This window comes from Ambystoma mexicanum, chromosome 2p (assembly GCF_040938575.1).
Source record: "Ambystoma mexicanum isolate Mex_15411 chromosome 2p, UKY_AmexF1_1, whole genome shotgun sequence".
In the NCBI taxonomy this organism is placed as follows: Eukaryota; Metazoa; Chordata; class Amphibia; order Caudata; family Ambystomatidae; genus Ambystoma; species Ambystoma mexicanum.
In genome coordinates, this window is record NC_090923.1 from 353,295,083 (window position 1) to 353,315,666 (window position 20,584).

Below are 20,584 nucleotides of genomic sequence, written 5' to 3' on the forward strand. Positions count from 1 at the left end.
ACGGGACATTGATTTGAGTATCCTCCATGAATAGGTTGTAAGAGCAGCGGGATTGGATGTTTAGTGGGTGTAGATGAGGAGCCCAAGGACAGACTTGTGGAACCCCAACTGGGAGGGAGTGGAAGAGGAATCCCCAATGTTCCAAGAGATTGAGCTGAAGCAATGAAAGTTGGGTAACGATTCAGGACAGTGCTGTGGGCTGGAAGCCCATTTTAGAGCAAGGGAAAGGGAGGCATAATCCACTGTCCGACTGCCAAGAGGTCCAGGGGAATGATGGAAGAGGCTTTGTAACGATGAAAAGTAGTGAAAAGGTTGAAGATTTGCGTGAGTGTTTACTTGTACCGACTGCTACACAACCCAGATGGAATGCGGTCGCATAGTCCTTTGGCTTCCACCTAATCTGTAATGAAGTGGCTGATTCCTGCTCAAGATGTTTGTAGTAGTGTGACGGAAGGGACATGGGTTGAGAGTTAGCTAGGTTGCCTGTGGTCAGCTGATTTTTTTCTCAAAATGGGGAGGACTGTAGCCATCTTGTTGGAAAGGAAATGTTGCTGTAGCCCTAGTTGCCATCCTGTCTGCTGCATGCCAGGTCTAGTACTGACCAATATGTGAAGCTACTGTAGAAATGGAATGCAAAGTTATGGAATAGCGAAAAGAGACCATTGATTATACTATATTTTGTATTTCAAGGCTTTTTAACAGGCACGCTCTTACCAGCCCTCCTCTATCCTATGGTGCTATTACTCGGGTAAAGGCTTACTTGAAACATTTCTGAGGGGAGCTTTGTGAGGAATTTGACCATCGGCATGGGGAGTGGGCACTCACCTGGGCTTTTTTGAAGTTTTGTAAGAAAGGGAATGATGGGAGATCAACCTCAGAGTTTGTGGGGCTAATCCGCACCCATTTTCCTATGCTCACTGCCCAACACATAGTCCAGTTTACTCCTGGCGGACACAGCCTACAGGTGCAGTCCTCCTGGTTACATTTAGCTGGAATGCAACAGCCACGGGTACATCATAGCATCTCGGGGAATGGGGAAGGCCACACCTTCCCACTGCCATGCTCAGCTTAATTACATAGCAAAGGCTCCATGGAGCCGCTCTGTTCTATTGTCTGAGTTCTGTATGGTGGAAGTGCATGCTGATGAGTTTTAAATTAAAGGTCTTCAAAAAGGCTTGGTCACAGAACTAACACAAGGTACAGGAAACTAACACCTCTTTGATATGCAATGTGTCAACTTGAAGCTAGCTCCCACTCCTCTGTATGAAGGACAGTGAATGCCATGTCTGGGACAACTGTAACAGTAAGTATACAACCCGTGCATGGAACCCTCTTTCAGAGGGAAGACGTATGTGATTTGATGGACAGTCGTGTTCTCGCCACAAACTTCTAGGGAGACCTGCACTTTGATCAGGAGTCGGAGAGCTCAATTAACCAAAGAGACTTTTGATCCACAACAGATTGGAAGATGGTACATGTTGTCACCCCTTACTTCCTGTTGCAAAGCACTCTGGTTATTACCTTGCGCATAACAGAAGTTTGTTGGTGGGGTCCCAGGATTGGTTCATTAAGGTAGGCTTAGCCTGCACCAATCACTGGGGCCGATTTGGCTTTAAAAGAGGGTTGAGCCCCTCTTTTGGCAGATCATCCGACGACTTTGAAGGACGACTCATTTGGACCCTGGCTGAAGGTACAGTCTGCATTACAGCTTCTGCCGGTGAAGGAAAGCCAGGATTTCCAAGAGGGAAGCAAGATCCCTCCCCTAAACATCTCCCAGGGAAATGAGGGAGATACCAACCTCAGAGGCCCCGTTCAGCAGCTCCAGAGCCGGTATCCAGCCAGCACACAGCGTGCCCTGCTAGGTTCTGCTAGCAAGCTTCCACAAAGGACAAGGCTGTTGCCTGCAAACACTCTCCTCTGCTTTGGGCTGTCCGCCTTAAAGGACGACATGAACCCTGCATAGAAGCTAGGAGTGCCACAACAAGCATCAACCAGTGTCCATCTTTAAAGGATCTTTTCGAGGCAGTAGAGACCTCGAACCGCGACTAGCTGCACCACTGACTGTGGTCACGCTGCAGTCACTAAAGCCGTCCGAGACGCCTCGACCAGTGTTCCAGATCCGCCAACCACCACAGAGACAACAATTCTTGATCTCGAGATGCCATGTAGGCCAGCTTGCAGCCGTCCGTCCAACCTCGCTTGCCACCTCATACACGCAGATGTCGCCCTTCTTGAACTCTTGTCGCAGAAACTGCAAAGCGTCCTGGAACTGACTCAATGTTGTTGAGCATCAAAATCATATCGCGCCCAAGGTACATTGTGGTTCTGTCACTCTGGTCCTTCCCCCAAAGGCCAGAGTGACATTTACGACCCATTGCTCCCTTGGTGCTGAAACCAAATAACCTTGACTAGTTGAGACTGATTGCTTTACCGACTACCCTCCTGCCAGTATCCAGAGTGCATCCCTTTCCTTCGTGAAGCGGTCTGTCCTCTGTGTTCCTTTACAGGGTGGGCTGTATTTTGCAAGAACTGTCTGTTGTAATAATAAAGTAGATTTTTGTTTTCCCTTTTTATCATTGGGTAATAATAGTATTTTTGCTGTGTTGCAACTAACCACCAACGGTCCACGACCTTGCAGAGATAAGCCTGCCATCCAATTTTGGTAATGTGGACGGCAGAAGGTTTATAATGTACTTGTGTTTTCAATCTGTTAGTTATATAGCCGGTCAGATAGCACCGCAAGGAGAGTGCTCGATTTGACATCTGTGCAAAGCCTGCCGAACAGATTCGAATCCCGGCAGGGCCAAACTCTGCAGCCTTGCATCCTTCCGAGGTCGATAAATGAGCACCACACACTCTGGGTAATCGTAATCAGCGCTCTGATGTGCTTGTAGCACTATATAAATGTGAATAATTATGATCCCATCTGGTGTACCATAGGTGTGGGGCTGATTGATTATTTAGAAACAGATATTCATCCCTGGACCACTGGAGGTTTATTCGTCACAAGCCTGAATGTTAATTGTCTGCTTTGAATTCCTTTTGAGAATCCTAGAAGACTTCTATATCCTACCATAGATATATCACCGCAGGTTTCTATTTCTCATATGCATTCAAACTACTTATTTATCAAAACAGTCTGTTCATTTATACATAAAATATATATATATACTAATTTTACAAAACACGTTCATTTCATTCGCTTCATAAAAGAATCTAGAAAAAACGACACATTTTCTCCCTACACAAACTCATTGTGTAACTCCTCTGTGGATTACAGTACTACATCAACAACACATCCCTAGCATTTATATTTAAAGCAATGCATTTCTATCAACGACTGCGTGTCGCAATTTTAAACGGGGAAAACCTGTGTACGGTCAGTGTTTCCATTTTCAAGATATGTTGATGCATATCATTATTCAAAGCACTCAACGTGTTAAAGTTCATAACCCTTTGTTGCAGAACCTTCATCAGAAATCCTTTCCAACCACATGTAAGCACACAATATGATCAAAAGGGTATTTTTTTCCCTTTAAAAAAATCTAAGACTTTGTCATCTTCCTCACACTCTGGATTCATACACACATCCTTTCTGTAAGCATCTTTTATGATTAGGTTACTACAGTCAACTTCTTTATTTGTTCATACTGGTAAATCACCTTAACGCCACACCTAGTCGTTGCTTCAATCTTTGGTCAAAGGTAACTTTATCCTGCTCGATAGCCAGGGCATCAACATTTTTCTTAATCTTTCAATCCATAGAGCGCATAGTTCATTATTCACAGGTTTTCATGCCCTATGAGCTGTTATGCTCTAACGTCACTTTTTATTTGTCATGTTCAAGATACAGTCTGTCAGACGGCAATTCCTGTGCCCCGCAAGGTTCTCGAGCATTAACATCCCATTGTTTAAAGGACTTTGTTGAAATCTTTGGCCCTGTAGTTGTCAGCTTTGATGCATGTTGGCTGATTATTCTTGGTAGGGTCGTAGTGAGGGGAAAGTTACTATTTGATATTCTGGTACCTTGGCCCAAAGGACTCTGTTGGAATTCATTTCAAATCTGGATTTTCATTGAAAAATGTAGTTCTGGAACCTAGTTGGCATTGTAGACCCTCGGTTCTGCCCATGTGACAGAATCATTGGCTGGGGAGGAGTGTGACCTCTGTACCCAGCTATCTCTAGGGAAAAGAGATGCAAGTTGGTAGGTATTTGTTTGCATTGTTTCTTCACCTCCTTCTTCATATGGGTATTAAACTGCATTCCTGGAGTTGCCCTAGCCTGAGCTTGGCATTGTTTATTTTCTGTAGTGCTGTTATGCAGCCTTGATTGATGCTGCATGTTTGGGGTTGGTGGATCCTCCTTTTTTTTCCTTTCTTAAACTGTTTTGTTGCTATTGACTGTTAAATGAGTTATTTTGCAGAAACCGTGCCTGCTCAGTCTGCGTACTGGATTTGTTTAAAGAAATGTAGTTTGGAGAAGGAGATGCTCTGTTGATTGGGACTGTGATCATCTCTTTTCCAGAAGTAGCATAATCTCCCATTAAGTAGGAACCCAATGAAAACCACTTCCAGTAATGGATTCCACCAATTTATTTTATGGAATTTAAGGTTTGGAGGACTGGAATCTGTTCTCGGAGCATTTACTGATCTTAAAGGGTTAGGTTAGATTTTTTTTATTTTGTAAGAACTGCCACCATATCTGCTAATCGCCAAACTGTAGCAGCGTTTGGCTGTTGGGTGGCGAGTTTCTAAGTTGCATGCGCTCCATCAGAGTTTTGAACCCAAAGTTTAGGCCAGGGTGTAGTTGGGTTATCTAGGCTTCACTTTATCGTGATCTATGTGAAATTTGCCACTCTCGTTATTTTGGCTGGCTGCATCTGCTAGTTCTTTGTATTATAATTGCCAGCATTCTTCCTTGGCAGGGATTCTTCTTTTTTTTTTTTTTGTTTGTGTAAATATTCTTCTGTTTTACATGGCTTTAAAATAATAATGTACCAAGATGTTGCGTATGTGTTCTCGGGGGTACAAAATGTGTACCCGCCATTGGCTAGTGATATTCAACCCTTGGCAAGTAAGTAATGTTGTACTGTGTGTATGTATATACTTGAGGTGACGAGTGACTTTTTCTAGGACTGGCTATTAACTTGCAACTTGACTTTTTGTCCTTTGTACGTTGTCAATGCTCAGAGCATGCCTTGCTGTGAAAAATGTGGTGGAAATTTGCATATGATGATTGGCAAAACATGTTGACTTCTGGGGTCCACACAAATTGTGCCGGTGTCCTTTGTCTTTAGCAAGTGTATATTTGTTAACTGTGGTGGGGGGTGACAGTCTGTGGGTGGTGGCTCGTTAATTGCACTGAGGCTACATTTGGATTTCAGTTTTATGCAATGAAATTGACTGCCCCAATAAATACTACAGATTATACAGTTTAGCATTCTGTTGAATTCAGGTGTTTTTTTTAACTATTTCTGAATTCCCAAGAAAATTGACTTTCTTTGTGTTGCTTGCCTTTCTGGTTGAAGTGCTACCATAAAATATTGGGACCCTGTTGTTGAAAACATTCTATAAAATGGAGCACATGTCTCAGTGGCCTCTTAAAATACTCGGTTGAGTCAACCTTTTCTTGAGAATCCCATTTTTCCTAGCAATGATCCACTTAGGGCATCAAAACTAACATGGTGACTATGTCAAAGAAGCACATGACTGTGCCCCCCCTTAGGCCTTTGAAATTAATTTCCCTCTGTTTCACTTTGTTCGAGTCTTCTGATTTTGTTAATTGAACACTGTGGGAACTGTTGACCAACCTAAAAGTCTAAATACCTTCAGATTAACCATACACATTGTTCTTCTAATCAAGTGGCTGAATGATCCACAGAAAATCTAAAGGGAAATCGCCTCTTAAGGGGTGGATTCTGCTCTTTTTATTTTTTTTGTCGCTCTTCAGATTCTATTTTGTATTTATATAATTGACATAACGTGCAATCTTCAATGAGCACATTTATTGTAACTGGATCATTACGAGGTGCTGTACACGGAACAGTGTGGCAGGGCGGCTATGGTTGGGGACGGCTTCAGATGGGAGAGGTTTGCTGTGGGTGTTAACGTGTAATTGGCACTATGTGCTTTATTACACATTTACACAAGGACATGCTGTGATTTGTCTAGAATGACTGTGAGGTGCAAATGTCTGGCGTGGAATTGAGAGGTCTGGGTTCCGAAGTTGGCAACAAGATCACTGCAGGTTTAGTGTTGCAGAATCTTGTTTCTTGCATGTTGAAGCTTCTTCCACCAGCTCCTTTGCAATGAGCAGCACCCCGAGGTCATTGCCATAGCATAGGTTGTGATCGAGTCCTCAAGCCATTTTAATACAATGCCTCGGGCAGCTTTGCGGACAACAGGAAAGGAACAGAGTGTAATGCTTCCCTTTTTATTTTAAGCATTTGTTAGTTTGGTGCTGGCTGAGTGTTCACCATAATCTGCCCACACAATTCGGTATCCATTGAAGTGTGGGCATAAAGTTGTTGGATTTTTGGGTACATTGGAAATTGCAACTTTGAGCAGATCATCACTTAGGATCGAAGATGTCCCTTGTATGGTAAGGTAATAGCAGGATTGGTGGGAAATGTCAAATCGTAATGTTGCCGCCACCACTACTTGGGCCTCGAGTGTGAATATACTATAGTAAAAGCTTTAAGCAGCACCCGAAGGTGCTTGACGATACACATTTAGTCAATGTGAGCCCTAGCTCCTGCTTGTGATGAAGGCTGAACACCTTACCATAGGACCGCCTCTGCTCTATTGCATGTGGTATTGTCATTTCTGCTCGAAAATACTTTTTTTTTTCAATGATTCCCTTAATTCCTAATTGGCATGCTAGCTCAATTTGCTTTTGTATGCTTGAATGAAACACTACTATGAATGGCAGCTTTCTATAGCGTTTGCAACTAAAGTGTTGCAATTTCATAGCAGAGTAAATGCGAGGTGGGTGTGTGCGTTATTTGACTTGATTGAGTGACCTTGGGGAACTGTGACAGGCTGAAGCGGCCATGGTGGGATTTCAGCATGTGGCCTACGGCTTGGGTACTAACCTAACTGAGCTAGCAATTTTGCCATTTGTGTGTTAGATTTAGTTGAGTCCCAGGCAATGGGAATGTTTCGTTTGCTTAACACTCAGTGTTTCGGAGGACATTTCTGTTAGTACTACTATCGAACAATAATTAAGATTTGGCTGCTTCCGTTTAGCTTATCTTTTGACTTAATAAATAGTGGTTTAAGAGGCAATTTCCTGAGACCGGCATAATTGCGGAGTGGAAAGTGACAGGAGGTGACCGGAACACCTTTCTCAGTCCTAGGCTTTCACTTAATAAGCAAATACTTTGAGACGATAACATTCAATTGAAGTTTTGGGAGGATAGCTCGGGGGCCACACGCTTGCCTTGGAAGCAAGACGAGGCCGAGCAACACAGGTTCGATGCCCGGGTCCGCGCTTAGAAACATCTGGGTATTAAGTACGTTATAAATAACTTATCATAACAATATCACCCTGAATACCAATGAATTGTAGAAAGATTAAAGGCTGCGACTGGATAGGTGAGGCCCCAATGACACGGAGTCCCTGATTCACTATTCCAATGACTACTCAAATACAGGCATTGAAAGGCGAGTTTGAATGTGTCCTTTTCTGTCAGTGGTAGTGGTGGTATTCATGCCCAAAGAAGTATAAGCTCCTAACTCCCTGCATTATTCGCCATTTTTATAATTGTCTTTGTTTTCCTGTGGGGTTCCATGTTCAGGTTTTATTTTTTGATGCGAAGACCAATACACAAGACAAAACTGATTGGTTAGGTTAACCTTTTAAGCAGGAACTCTTGATGGAATTTGAACTTGCTGTGGACTACTGCTCTGTCTCATCTAAACCCCTTTAGTGATGTGCAAGGGCATTTGCAATTCACAGAAGTTTAATAGTGTTTCACCAGCCTGAAATGTGGTTACGGTAAAAAGCCTGGGCGAAGCCAGAGATTTTGCACCACTAGGCAAGATTCGTTTTTACTCCTTTTTATTTTTATTTGTGTTTTTTTTTAATAAATTTACTTTGTGCTTTCTATCCTCTTTAATATTTGTGCCGGAAATGTACCGTAGGGCACAATACGCCAATTTCCTGAAGGTGCCAGTCTTGTAGGAACACTATAGTAGTGACTGGCGCTGTATAAAAGCTTAATAACATAGAAACAGAACTGTTATGAAGGTGCGTTTCTGTATCCTACTCCCACCCGCCATTTCATCGTTCATTCTCGTTCTATCTTTGGATGATTACCTATTTTCTATAATTCTGTAATGTGCTTTTGCGTTATTGTAGGACATGTGTACTCAATGGTAGCATTCAGTTTATCTACCTCAGGGGAGGGCTGCACATGGACCTCTGAAGGAATTAATTCATCTTTTATAATATGCTTAATACCGGAGACCAGCCTCTAAGCGCAGGATTCGTAACATGTGTTCCATATTCTCTTGCTTCCAAGACCAACACAACGTCCCTGAGCTATCCCCCGAGAACCGTTAACTTGCTGAGCTAGCTTGCCAGCTACCCTGGTTGTTTTTGTCTTCTCGAAATTCGTGGCACAGGAACCCCAAGTTGACCGTCAGTCTGTTTTTAGTATGTACTTGTAACTATGGCAACACTCATGACCCAATCGTAAACATGAGGGCACGGCTTCATCTATTGCTGTTCGATTTACCATTCGGGTCATTGCTCGGTTTCCTGCAAACCCGTTCACTCAGCACAGCTGAATAATGATGGCACTCTCTAGGCGCCATAATGAAGCAAATAACAAGGGAATTACAATTCACGTCTTAACGTATGTTCCCTTGTTACTTTCTTGTGTTGCTTTTTATGAAGGCGCTCGTTTTCTCTTGCATTGTTCCCGTCTCCGTTTCCACTTGATATGCAGGTCAAGCTTCACGTCTCGTGGCCATGCATTGGAGCGGTTCAATGGCTCTGCAAACGGGCTCCATTTCGAGCGGAAGAGGTTGAAGCCCGCATGCTTCTTTTGCAGACGGCGGGGGGCTATGGTTCATCTGGCGCTCAGTCGAGGCGGGCTTTACTTGAAAGCGGTGCGACTTCAGAGCAGCAAAGGATAGTCGTGCATTTCACACCAGTCCCCTGCTGCTGCATCGCATGCTCCTGTTGAGTGCACCATTGAAGACTAGAGATGAATCATTAGCACGAGCCCCTCCCACATGCAATGCACACATGTTGCTGCAGCGCGAGCACCAGCTGCACTGTGTAGGAACACTGCTGGAAGCGTGCTATTGTTGTTAGTCATCTTTTTGCAGTTTATCGAAATTGCAGTCCGCTTGTTTTACATCGGAAGCAATGCTTTAAACACGCCTTTACCCTGTATTAACTTCCCCAGAAGAAGCTACTCTCAACAGTGATGCCTTGGCTCGAGGCCTAAACAAGCATTAGCAATGCCAAGAGTTTGGGTTTTTGTGTAGACATGAGAAAGGTATTGGACAGACATTGCCGTAATGGCACCAACTTGAAAATGGTGCACATACCTGGGCATATTATAGTAGTGACTAGCAAATGTCTAATACCGCCGAAACGTTGCCTATTCTGGTTTTTAACAGGACTGCAGTGAAGGTCACAAATACTGCGTATAAATCGAGTGGCTGAAGGCAGACCTAATTAAGACATTGTTCTTACATCAGTAGCTTGTTTCTAGCACCGACTAAACCATTCTCTTTCAGAAGACTGCTGCATCGCATCGAGTGTAAAGTTTGATTTGAGGCTAAATCTAGTTCAGAGAGCTCCCACGAGGGTGTGTTTTGGGCCGGGAGCGACAGGAAATGGGTGGGAATGGTCGTGGGGGCAAGCATGGCCATGGAAAGTTAATGGCTGGGTAAATAACAAAACGCCTACAAGCTGTGTGTCCCCATATGTCATTTCTCCCTAGATGTACTCCAATGTATTCATTACAGTTTATTCAGCCAAAGATAAAAATGAAGTGTTGGGACTCTGACCTATGCAATGGGACAGGAGGTGACAGGAGGTAAACAAGTTGATTGTACGCATTTCCTTCAATTTCCATTACCTAATTAAAAGTGCCCAGAGGAAATACGTGTTTGCCAAGTTAGCAGATGTGTGTTTAACATTGCTGGACAAGTCTAAAAGTTGTACTGCTTCTATGTTCAAGAATTTGTAACAAAATGTGCTGAATTGCAGAATTTCAATGAGACCATTTCACAGCCTAATGGCCAGTGATTAGTGTGGTCTTCCGACTAGGTGTAGTCCTTCAGAGCCGTGTGACCTCTGTTCCAATCCTGGCCCCAGCATTGTTTGTTTATTTGAAATGGGTGATGTAACAGATATTGTCTGAGGCAGATGCGATTAGAGCACGGGGATACAACCTTCATAAACTACCCCTAATGGCAGGAGGGGCCTGCGTTGGTGACTAGGAGGAGCAGTACTGACCAAATAACTAAAATATACCTTAATGAATATGGGAATCTCACTATAAAAATATCGGGGGTGGGATTAAATGCGAGAACACTTGAAGTACGGATGGAGGGGCAGAGCGGCCCAGTAAGGGAGGAAGATTGGTCTTTGGTGGCAGCCACCTTAAATGCGAGGCCGAGTGGGCCATTACAATAGGAATGAGCAAACTAGGGATGGGCACAGTTGAAGATAGCATCTTGGAACTGTAGAGGTTTCGCTCACCTGTTCCAACCTGAAAGCCTGGATCTGCTAAATTACGACTTGTTTGCCTTACAAGAATATTGGTTGCAAGAGGCTCCAGTGATTGACGGTAATCTTACGGTCTTGACCCCAGCGCTTAAGGGGTTAAGGGTACGCCCAATGGAAGGTGTATCCAAGAAAGTATGGGAGGGGGTTGAGACCATGGCTAATTCTAATTCCTTTGTCCAGGGAATTAAACTTACTTGGAATAAGATAAGTTGTTCCCGGACAGACCTGCCACCCTGCTTATAAACATCTATTTGAACAACTTAAAAATTGGCCAACAAGATATGCTGGAAACAGTTGAGGAGATTCTCTTTTAGTTGGAGTGCCACAGGGTTGAGCTCCGTAATATGTGGGGACCTAAACTGCTGATGTGTTGCCTGCCAGAAGGCAAAAGTACCTCAAGAGCCGATAAGCTAAGTAGGGGTAGGGGCAGGGCCTGGGGAATTCTTATGGAGGAATGGGGAGTAACCATCCTAAATGGGTACATAAAAGGCGATGAAACACCTCACGAAACTTGGCAGAGAGGCTTGCAAAGTAACACACTAGATTACGTCTATTTCTCGGAAGACATCTACCTTGAGTTTAAATCGCTAACAATGGTGGGATCCACGGTGAGTGACAATTACCCTTTGAGTATTGAATGGTCCGTGCCCTTGTTGAAGCAGAACTAGGGATGTTATCCTTTCGAACTTGAGATGAATGCTGGGGGGCAAAGGGGGGTAACAAGATATCATGGAACAAGGTCAACATTAGGGCTTTTAACTGAATACTGGCCTCTGGGGAGCTAGATCGCCTCCTCGCGATATCGGTGGTAGGTAAGGGTGTGCAAGATACCTGGGAGCAGATTTAGAAGCGTCAACCAACAAGAAAAAACAGGCAAAACAACCTGTAGACATACGTTTGGCCAAGTAATCCTGTTTAAAAAGAGAATTAAGAAATCAAATCAAGGTGTGTGCTGAAGATACGCGTAGCAAGCTGCGACTAAAGGCTACGTATAAGGCCCGGTTAAGACATTATCGCCATCAATTGATCCTAAGGGACGCCCGTAATATGTTGGCGGTCATAGCGAACAATAACTCGCATGATTTTCGGAATCTAATTTAAAATGGTGAAAAACACCAAACGGGGGCCCAATTAAATCCTATCCTTGAAGTAGAATGGGAGGCCCATTTTACTGAGATTTATAAACAAACTGGTCAGTCAGAGCAAGTGTGGAATGGGAACACGTTAAAGAAGGTAGACTGGGATCTATACTGGGACCAAGTCGATCTGAGGCAATTGATTACTCAAAGTAAAAAATCTATGGCCCCCGGACCTGATGGTCTGGGAATGTGTGTACTGAAAAACAGTCCTGACACTTGGGTAGACATCCTGGGCATTGTTTAGAACCATACTGAGGGCAAAAGAGGTACCACCGTCGTGGCAAACAGCAATTGTAGTGCCTATATTCAAAAAGGGGTCCCATCTTAACCTCTCAAATTATAGACCTGTCTTCCTTTTGGACTGCCCAGCTAAGATCTTAACAGGTCTGATATAACGAGATCTAAGAAAATGGGCTAAAGATAAGGGAAGATTAGACATTTTTCAAACAGGCTTTCGTCGGGGACTGGGCACCGAGATTGTCTTCTTGTTAGAATTGTTAAAAAAAGGGGGCAAAGAAAAGCAATAGGCAACTATACAAAGCCTTTTTTTATAGATTTTTCTATGGCCTTCAACACTGTCCCGAGGAGTTTACTATGGGCCAAACTGTAAAAATGGAGATGTCCTCCTGCCTTGTTGACTGTTTTGATTGCACTACACACGAACACCAGTTTGTGTTTACGCATTGACAGAGAAGGAAATGTAACAACTCTGATCATATCGGCAAGAGGACTGAAACGAGGTTTTTTAATTGGCCCCAGTTCTATTCTTCCTCCTTCCTCTCTGACCTGGGGGATGCCTTTAAGGATACCAATTGTTTTCCCCCCAAATTGAATGATAGTGAGATAATTTATATATTGTACGCTGACTATTTGACCCTTATGGATTATACCCCAGTACGGTTATAGCGGCAATTGAAGGCTTTGGAGTTCTTCGTTTAAAAAGAACATGCTAACAATTAATGTTCCAAAATCAAATTTCTTAGCCTTGAATAAGGTTTAGGGCAAGGCAGGAGGATGCTTCAAGTGGACCATAGAGGGAACTCCTCTAGAGAAGGTGAATACTTTCACGTACCTGGGCTTTACTATTTTCCAGAATGAAAAAATAGAGGGGAAAAAATAAATGAAAGATCATGGCCTTGGCTGCTCAGGGTAGCTGTGTTAACAAGAAATGTTGCTATTTTTCTATAATTCCTGTTTGAGAGTTTTACTCCAAAAAAGTGGTCACCGTTATGACATATGGTGCAGAGGTTTTCTTTTGCTCTCCAAGGTCAATGGAGTAGGTTTGAGGGACTCTTTTGGTTAAGGGTGTTGGGACTGCCGACTAGTGTCCCGGCCCCAGTCCTGAGGAATCAATTGGGTCTGGTATTGTTGGAAGCAATGGTTAAATGGAAAAACATCAGCTTCCTACGAAAAACCTGTTCTGCGGAAGAGGTTTTGATCTGGGGTTTGCTATACATACTCCCCCGTGGGTCTTACCGATTGGTACAGCTAATGCCTTGAAATCTTAAATACCATTGACTCCTCACTGGAATATCTAGTCTTGAACGCACTGAAAGTAAAAAAGAGGTTGTGGGAGGCCGATTGGATCATTACAATCGAGCATCTTAGGAACTACCATTTATTTGCAAGTTTGCTTTTAGATGGCAGACCCTATAACACAATACCATATTACCTTCGGAAATGTCCGGGGCCTTACTGGCGTGGCCAATGCTTATGTTTTCCATTCAATTTGCTACCCACAAACGAAATATTGGGTGCTTCTGGTAGAATAGTGGGATCCTTGAGAAGCTGTTGATTTTGTAAAACAATGAATGTTACAGAACCCATGCAGCACCTACTGGTTAATTGTCCTAAACTGCTTAGGCCGCAACAAATAGTTTTTTGCCCTTTTGACGGATTTTAGAACGGTCGATATGGGTTGGGTTTGGCAACTTATCTTCACGGATGAATCCTTCAAATGGTCCTTGGCTGCTAACTGTTTTATGAAAGAAATTTTAATACCAAGTAACAATTGTTCATCTTAGTGATTTTAGTCTATCATACTTGTATCTGTTCAGGGAAACCACGTTTTTGCAATATATTTTTATTTGTTAGGCATCTTAGTTTTGAATCCTTTCGGGAAGATTTTTAGAGAGGTTTTCTTACGGTTGTGTGTTTAATTGGAAACATAATGTGCAATAGTGTTCTTTTTAAATGAGCAAGACTGACCTCGTTTGAACTGCATTTTCTTTGTATGTGATATTGTGTATAATGTGAAAGGTTCCTTGAGAACTATAACACATACACTAAAAAAAAAAAAATAATAATTTTTTAATAACTTGAAAACACACAATTGGGGGGGGGGGGTTTGGATCTGCCCTCTGAAAAATGGTGGACGCCGTTCACGTGTTCCCTTGACTTGTGCCCTGAGTGAGGCACAACCGAGCCTTTGCCAGACCACCTCCAGCTTCGGTTGGTCCATTGCTCCAGCTGCCACACACGCTTAGCAGTGTTGTTCTTTCACCCGGTTAACCTTTGTTAGAAAAAGTGCATGGGGTCAAAGAAGAGGAACAAGGGGGCAATACTAAAAAGTGCAAAGTTTGGTAAAGATTGTTGTAATTCTAATTTTCTTTTGGTAGCACAATGACCGTTCTCTGGGTTTGCTTTATTTTCGGCTGCATCATTGTCTTGAGGCAGAGGGTTGGCAATTTACTTCCGAGGTGAAATTGTATTGTCTCTTTATGGGGCTGCCCATGCCATCACACCATGACCTCATAGTGCCCCATGTGCAGTTATATTGTCATTTAGTACCTAGCTATGGTAAAGTGTGAAGTCCCACCCAAAGCCTCTTTGTGCTAGATTAAAATAAAATCTATCTATACTGGCAAAATGTCAAGCTTTCCATTTTCAGACTGCCTAGAATTAAATAATCATATCTTTAGCATTTGACTGTGATGCGCGAGTGTTGTATCTGGTGGTGCACCCAATGACAGTGCGACGTGTTCTATATTTGAATGGGTATCCTGTCATTGCATCGACAACCAAAGCATCGACAGCCATACCATCTAAAAAAACAAAAAGCTTCTAATGCATTTTTAGATGGTAAAGGGTTTAGTTTAATGAAAATGGCTTTTAAAGGTTAAACAGGAGGGGGGGTTTGGTGGGGGACCCCCCATAAAAGAAAGTGGAAATAAAATGCATTAGATGTGTTTTTCTTTATTTTTTAATGCTTTGTTAAATATAGATGGTATGGCATTAGATGGTTTGGCTGTCGATGGAATGACTATAAACCATTTGAATGCCATCGCGTGAAGCCGTTGTGGGATGACAGTTGGGTAGAGCTTCCTATGCTCTAGGACGGACCTGCGTTGGGGACTTATTTCTTTACAATAAACTTGTATGTTGTACCTGATAGTGGTATTCTACCTTTTATTATAACAGTGTACGCTCCTGTTTCAAATGAAACGTAATGCCTCTCTTGCAACAAGCACATGTAGGTGTTAAAAGTCGCCCGCATATAGGTTTCAAGCTGTTGGCAGGAAACTACTTGTTTGGCTGCTGTGGCCGGGATAAAGGGAGGCTATTTAATTTCATGAACATCGGCTTAGATGGTTGCCTATTTGTTTTTCATTGTTCTGCCCCAGGGAAGGGGTCAGTGGGGCAGTCTAACAGGGCCACCAGAGGAAACTGGAATGGCTCTGGTCAAATCAAAAGGGACCCAAGTTAGTTAGAAAGCATTTGCGCACCTTCTTGCCCACTAACCAACTCTCTCACGCGTCTTTCCACATTAAATCGCATTTACCAACAAGCAAACTCACATAGCAGGCTTGCTGCGTGTATCTGCTTTGCCAGCCATCCCACCACAGAACCCCTTCCCTTGCCAAACCATACACCAGCGCATAAGAACGAAGCCTTGGACTGCACCCAGCTCACCTAAATTCTCACTAGCACACACTATCTCCGGTTTGGCGCACTGCCTTTCCCTCTCCCTCCAATACATCCTGCCGCTTCTCTCTTGCAGGACTGAACACCAAGTTATGCTATACAAGACCGTTATAGTAAGTTAAATGATTTGTTGATGGACGAATGCAAATATGTGTAGATCTTCAGTCCCTTGGATAGTTCAACGCAGCTACCCAGGGGTGAGACATTGTATTTTCCAGTCTGAGCACTGTACATACAGGGAGGTCCTATTTGGCAGACATGTGGAAGACACTTTACTACTTAAATGCTCCCTCTTGCCTTTTTGTATTTCATGATTTTGCTACTGAGTTAAAGGAGAGTTCCGGGACTTTTTTTTTATTGTCCCTACGGGTCGGCCATGTGTTTGTAAGCATAAATCGGTAGATCGTAGGAAACTTTCCTATGGACCTTACCCGACTTTTCGCCCCTTATCGCACTCGAAATCAGCCTCCATTTTGTGATAATCCTATCATTCCGCCGCATCGACCTGGCTCACCTGCCTTTGCGGCACTAAATCAAATCCCCCGCCCCTGAGCCTGACATCAGCAGACGCGTACTGCCCATTTCAAGCACGTCTCGTGTCAACAATCGCTGCGCCTCAGCTATTGACGTGTTGCCATGGAAATGGCAGGACGCCTCTTTCCCCAATAAGTATAAACAGACCGTTTCACAACATACAGCAGCAGATTTTCGATTCCATTCCTCTCTCTGTGTTACTTTGAGTATTCTGTGACTCGTTTCAGTGCTCTGGTCAGCTACCTTCGCCGCTTGTAGCCCGTGTGAACAGATACCAGTACCACCGCTATAAATTATTTTACTATCTTTACCGCACAATGGCCACAATAATGCCGTATATGTACGAGCCCGAGTACACCGAGGAAGAACTACTGGAAAGGCAAGCACGCGAAAACGATGGGGATTCGGACGGCAGTTGGGAGGACCAGTCAACGGATGAAGAGCCTGGACCATGTCGCATGGACGGCGTCTCCACCTGGTGCACGTGCAATCGGTGCGAGCTAATGCCAACTGAGGAGGAGAACTGCTGCTGCCGTGAAAATTCCGGGTGCTTGGCCTACATTTCGGAAAGCGAGCAAAGTCAGCAGGAAGGCGAGCAAAGTCCGCAATGCATCACCGAGCTGCCAGAGTTCAGGGAAGCCTGCCTCTCACGGACAGTGTTGAGGATGATGATGGTGCTTATGCACGAACTTCGTGGCACTGTTCGTCCGCGTAATCCGAGTAACGAGTAAGTATACTCTGTTTGTGATGTCAGTGATGCCACCACTATTTCATGGTCGTCTCCCACATATAAAATTACATTTACATATCATTGGAACGCATGTAAATTGGTTCCATATAGTGCATTTTCTAGATATTATTTTTTTCTAAGAAAAATGACATGTGTTACCTGAATCGACATTGATAAGAAAGTTTGGTCAGTTTAATACAGTTTGCATCTTTTTTTTTCACAGGTGGTACAGGCTGGTGGCCTATCGTTGCTTCACTTGGTGGCTTCACGGGAGGCTCGGACACCGCGTTCGGAGAGTAATACCTGCCTGTGCGGTACTTGCCATTAGACAACATTTCCCCAGTGACAGTGGACAATACCGCGGATTTTCCCTCGATGTGCTGCAACCTCAACTTTACAATGTGTAATGTTTATTATTTATGTTTAATTAAAATCTAAAATAAAGGCCAACATATATTTTAACAATGGTTGTTTTGATTTTTTAAATGAATCTAGTGTATATTCTCCTGGGAGGGTGAGGTATTTATAAACTCACCCCCCTGCCTTCCATGTAGTAGATCCTGCAGCCATCCTCTTACATTCAGTTAGATGGCCTCTCCTTGGTGAGGCCCTGCGGCAAACGGGTCTTGTCTGCACGACCACCGCCCCGATCCACCCCCCGCCTTATCAAAGGCAGTTCGCACCGGGGTACTTGAGCTGCTGGCAAGTGGAGCTGTCAGGGAGCGATAAAGGCCAAGAGGTGCCAAAGACCATGTACACTTCAAAGTGGTCTATAGAGCATGGGTTTGTTGTTCCCATGTCTACCTCCAGACCCCGTGTCTCCTGCCAAGCATCCCCCTCACGCTGGACGGCCCCCTGCAATCCACATAAGTGTGTCTCCATTCACGAGTCTTCCTGTGTCTTGTCTGCACGACCACCGCCCCGATCCACCCCCCGCCCTATCAAAGGCAGTTCGCACCGGGGTACTTGAGCTGCTGGCAAGTGGAGCTGTCAGGGAGCGATAAAGGCCAAGAGGTGCCAAAGACCATGTACACTTCAAAGTGGTCTATAGAGCATGGGTTTGTTGTTCCCATGTCTACCTCCAGACCCCGTGTCTCCTGCCAAGCATCCCCCTCACGCTGGACGGCCCCCTGCAATCCACATAATGCCACGACATATACACGTCATTCATTCACAAACACACCCCTGGTTCGAATTCTTTATAACCCACCTCATATTTCTAATGAGAACTTCTTTGCGCTTTGCTAGTCAACCCGTGAAGGTGCTGGTTATCTGCTCTTCGTCTCTGTGAACTTCCGTGACCACTTTGAGCAAACTCGTCAGTTTGCAACCTGTGAACTGCTCCCTGTTCTACGACAAGAAACTACTCTGATCCCTGCATCTAACTGTTTGTTCGTCAAGGTAAGTCCATGTACCATAATCATTTTGCGTCCAATTTTTTAATTTATATCTATTTGCTAGTAGTCATCAAATTGCATCCATGTTTTCTTTTCGTTCACGACAGTACATGCAAGGAACTAGTCACATGTTCTGAGTTTAGTCAAATTACTTTTTCTATTTTTTGAAAGTTATTGAAATACTTATCCGCATGTGAATAACGTGTATAGTTCCAAGAACCAAAACGGACCTTGCATTGAACCTTTTATGTGTCATTTACTGTTTTAACACATTGGTATTCATAGAGAATTGTTGATCTTTACTTTTCAGAACTTTCCATAATGCCTGCCTGTTCCATTGGCGGTTGCCCTTCGAAGACCCATAACAAATCTGAAGGTACTATAATGCATGTTTTCCCTAAGACAATAGATCAGATAAGAGAATGGGTCCGATATTGCGGATATCCAGCCTCTGAGCTAGAAAGTAGAGTCCTAGAAGTCTTTGCGGACAAGAGGGGTGATCGATACCGCATCTGCAGCAGGCACTTTAGCCCAGACATGTACTCCACATCATTGCTAATAAAGAAGAAAACACCGCGAGCGAGGCGAAAATTGCTCTCAACCGCTATTCCCACTCTATTCGTCCACATCCCTCCACTGGTGAGTCAAGTTTACGTATTTATCTCTCGGCCTTGCGGTAGTGTGTAGCATTAGCTAACAATAATTTCCCCATTTATGTATCCACTCAATATGAAGGCTGAAGATTCTCCATCCGTGTCGTTATTGCAGTCATCAGCCACTTCAAGCGCCTATCGGGTAATCTTACTTGGCTATTCTGCCACTGACTTGTTTTAGGCATGTAAATCAATAGTTTTAATTGATCGTGTAATTATTTTACCTAATGGTACACCCTTGTACTCGTCCTCTAGTCTTTGTTTTCAGTTATAATTATTGTTATCCAAAATAATGCAAGTACTGTCTTTCAGGGAGATGCTGAGGAGTCCAACGCATTGACGACAACCGTAGATGTCACTCAGATGCTCGAGGTACGTTTCCGGACAGTTCCATCGATGGAGATCATCAGATCTTGCATTCTTGTAGCGTGATTGTTACACACAATGTTTCTTTCGTTTTTAGCCATTGGTATGTCCTTCTGTCGTCGCCCTCCTATGTGTCTTCTTTTTTCAATATTGTGTTCATTACTAATGAAAGTCCTATGTTTCAGGGAGTCGATGGAGCATTAGTCCAAGTAGAAGGGGGAGCATGCAGTTACGGGTCGGCGCAACAGCTTGCAGAAGTGTGCACCGCAGTTACATCGTCCCTTGATGTTCTTATGCATTTCGAGGTATGGATACTGACAGTTCGATCAAGCGAAATCATATGACGTGATTACATCCGCTATACTTCCTTCTTTATTAACGCAAGTACTATGTTTCAGGGAGATGACGGAGCTTCTTCTACAAGAACATCACCCCTAGTAGTTGATGCAGATCTCTGGGTGGTGACACTTCCAACGATCGAGCAAATCGAATCATATTTACATATCCATTATTTATTTTAGACAACTGATCATTTGTGCAGGTCTATTTAGATGAGCCGTTGACGCCTGCTCAAAGTTTATGTTCTTTTTAACAAAATAGAAAAGCATACTAATGCAATTACTGTGTTTCAGGGAGTTGCTGAAGCGTCATCTTCAATAATATCATCAATGGAAGTCTATGCGGAGCCCGAGGTATGGATCTTGACAGTTCAATCTAACTAGATCAACAATGCGTGAACTATTGTCGTTTGAATGTTCTACACAATGCGTTCATTCGTGTTTTGCTATTGAGATGTACGTATGGGTATTGGTCCCCAAGTACATTTTGTGTTTTCAATATTATTATACATACTAATGAAAGTTCTATGTTTCAGGGAGTCGATGGAGCCTCAGTGAGTGATGGATGTGCTTATCATGAAAATATAGTCGTTGCAGCGCGAGAGGAAGTGGAGACATGCACACACGAGTCGGAGCAACAGCGTCCAGATGTTGAAGTTCGAGGCAAGAAAGTTTCAAAGAAAAGAAAGCAAAAGAAGGTTAGTGTCCTGTTCACTATATTATGTTGTCTTTCACTGTCAATAGTTCAATA

The 20,584-nt window shown here is 43.6% G+C and overlaps 1 protein-coding gene across 14 annotated transcripts in view; it reads left to right on the plus strand.

Moving 5' to 3' along the window:
- MAGI1 (membrane associated guanylate kinase, WW and PDZ domain containing 1) overlaps positions 1–20,584 on the plus strand; it is a 1,848,723-nt gene that overhangs the window by 1,171,306 nt on the left and 656,833 nt on the right. The window lies entirely within an intron of this gene.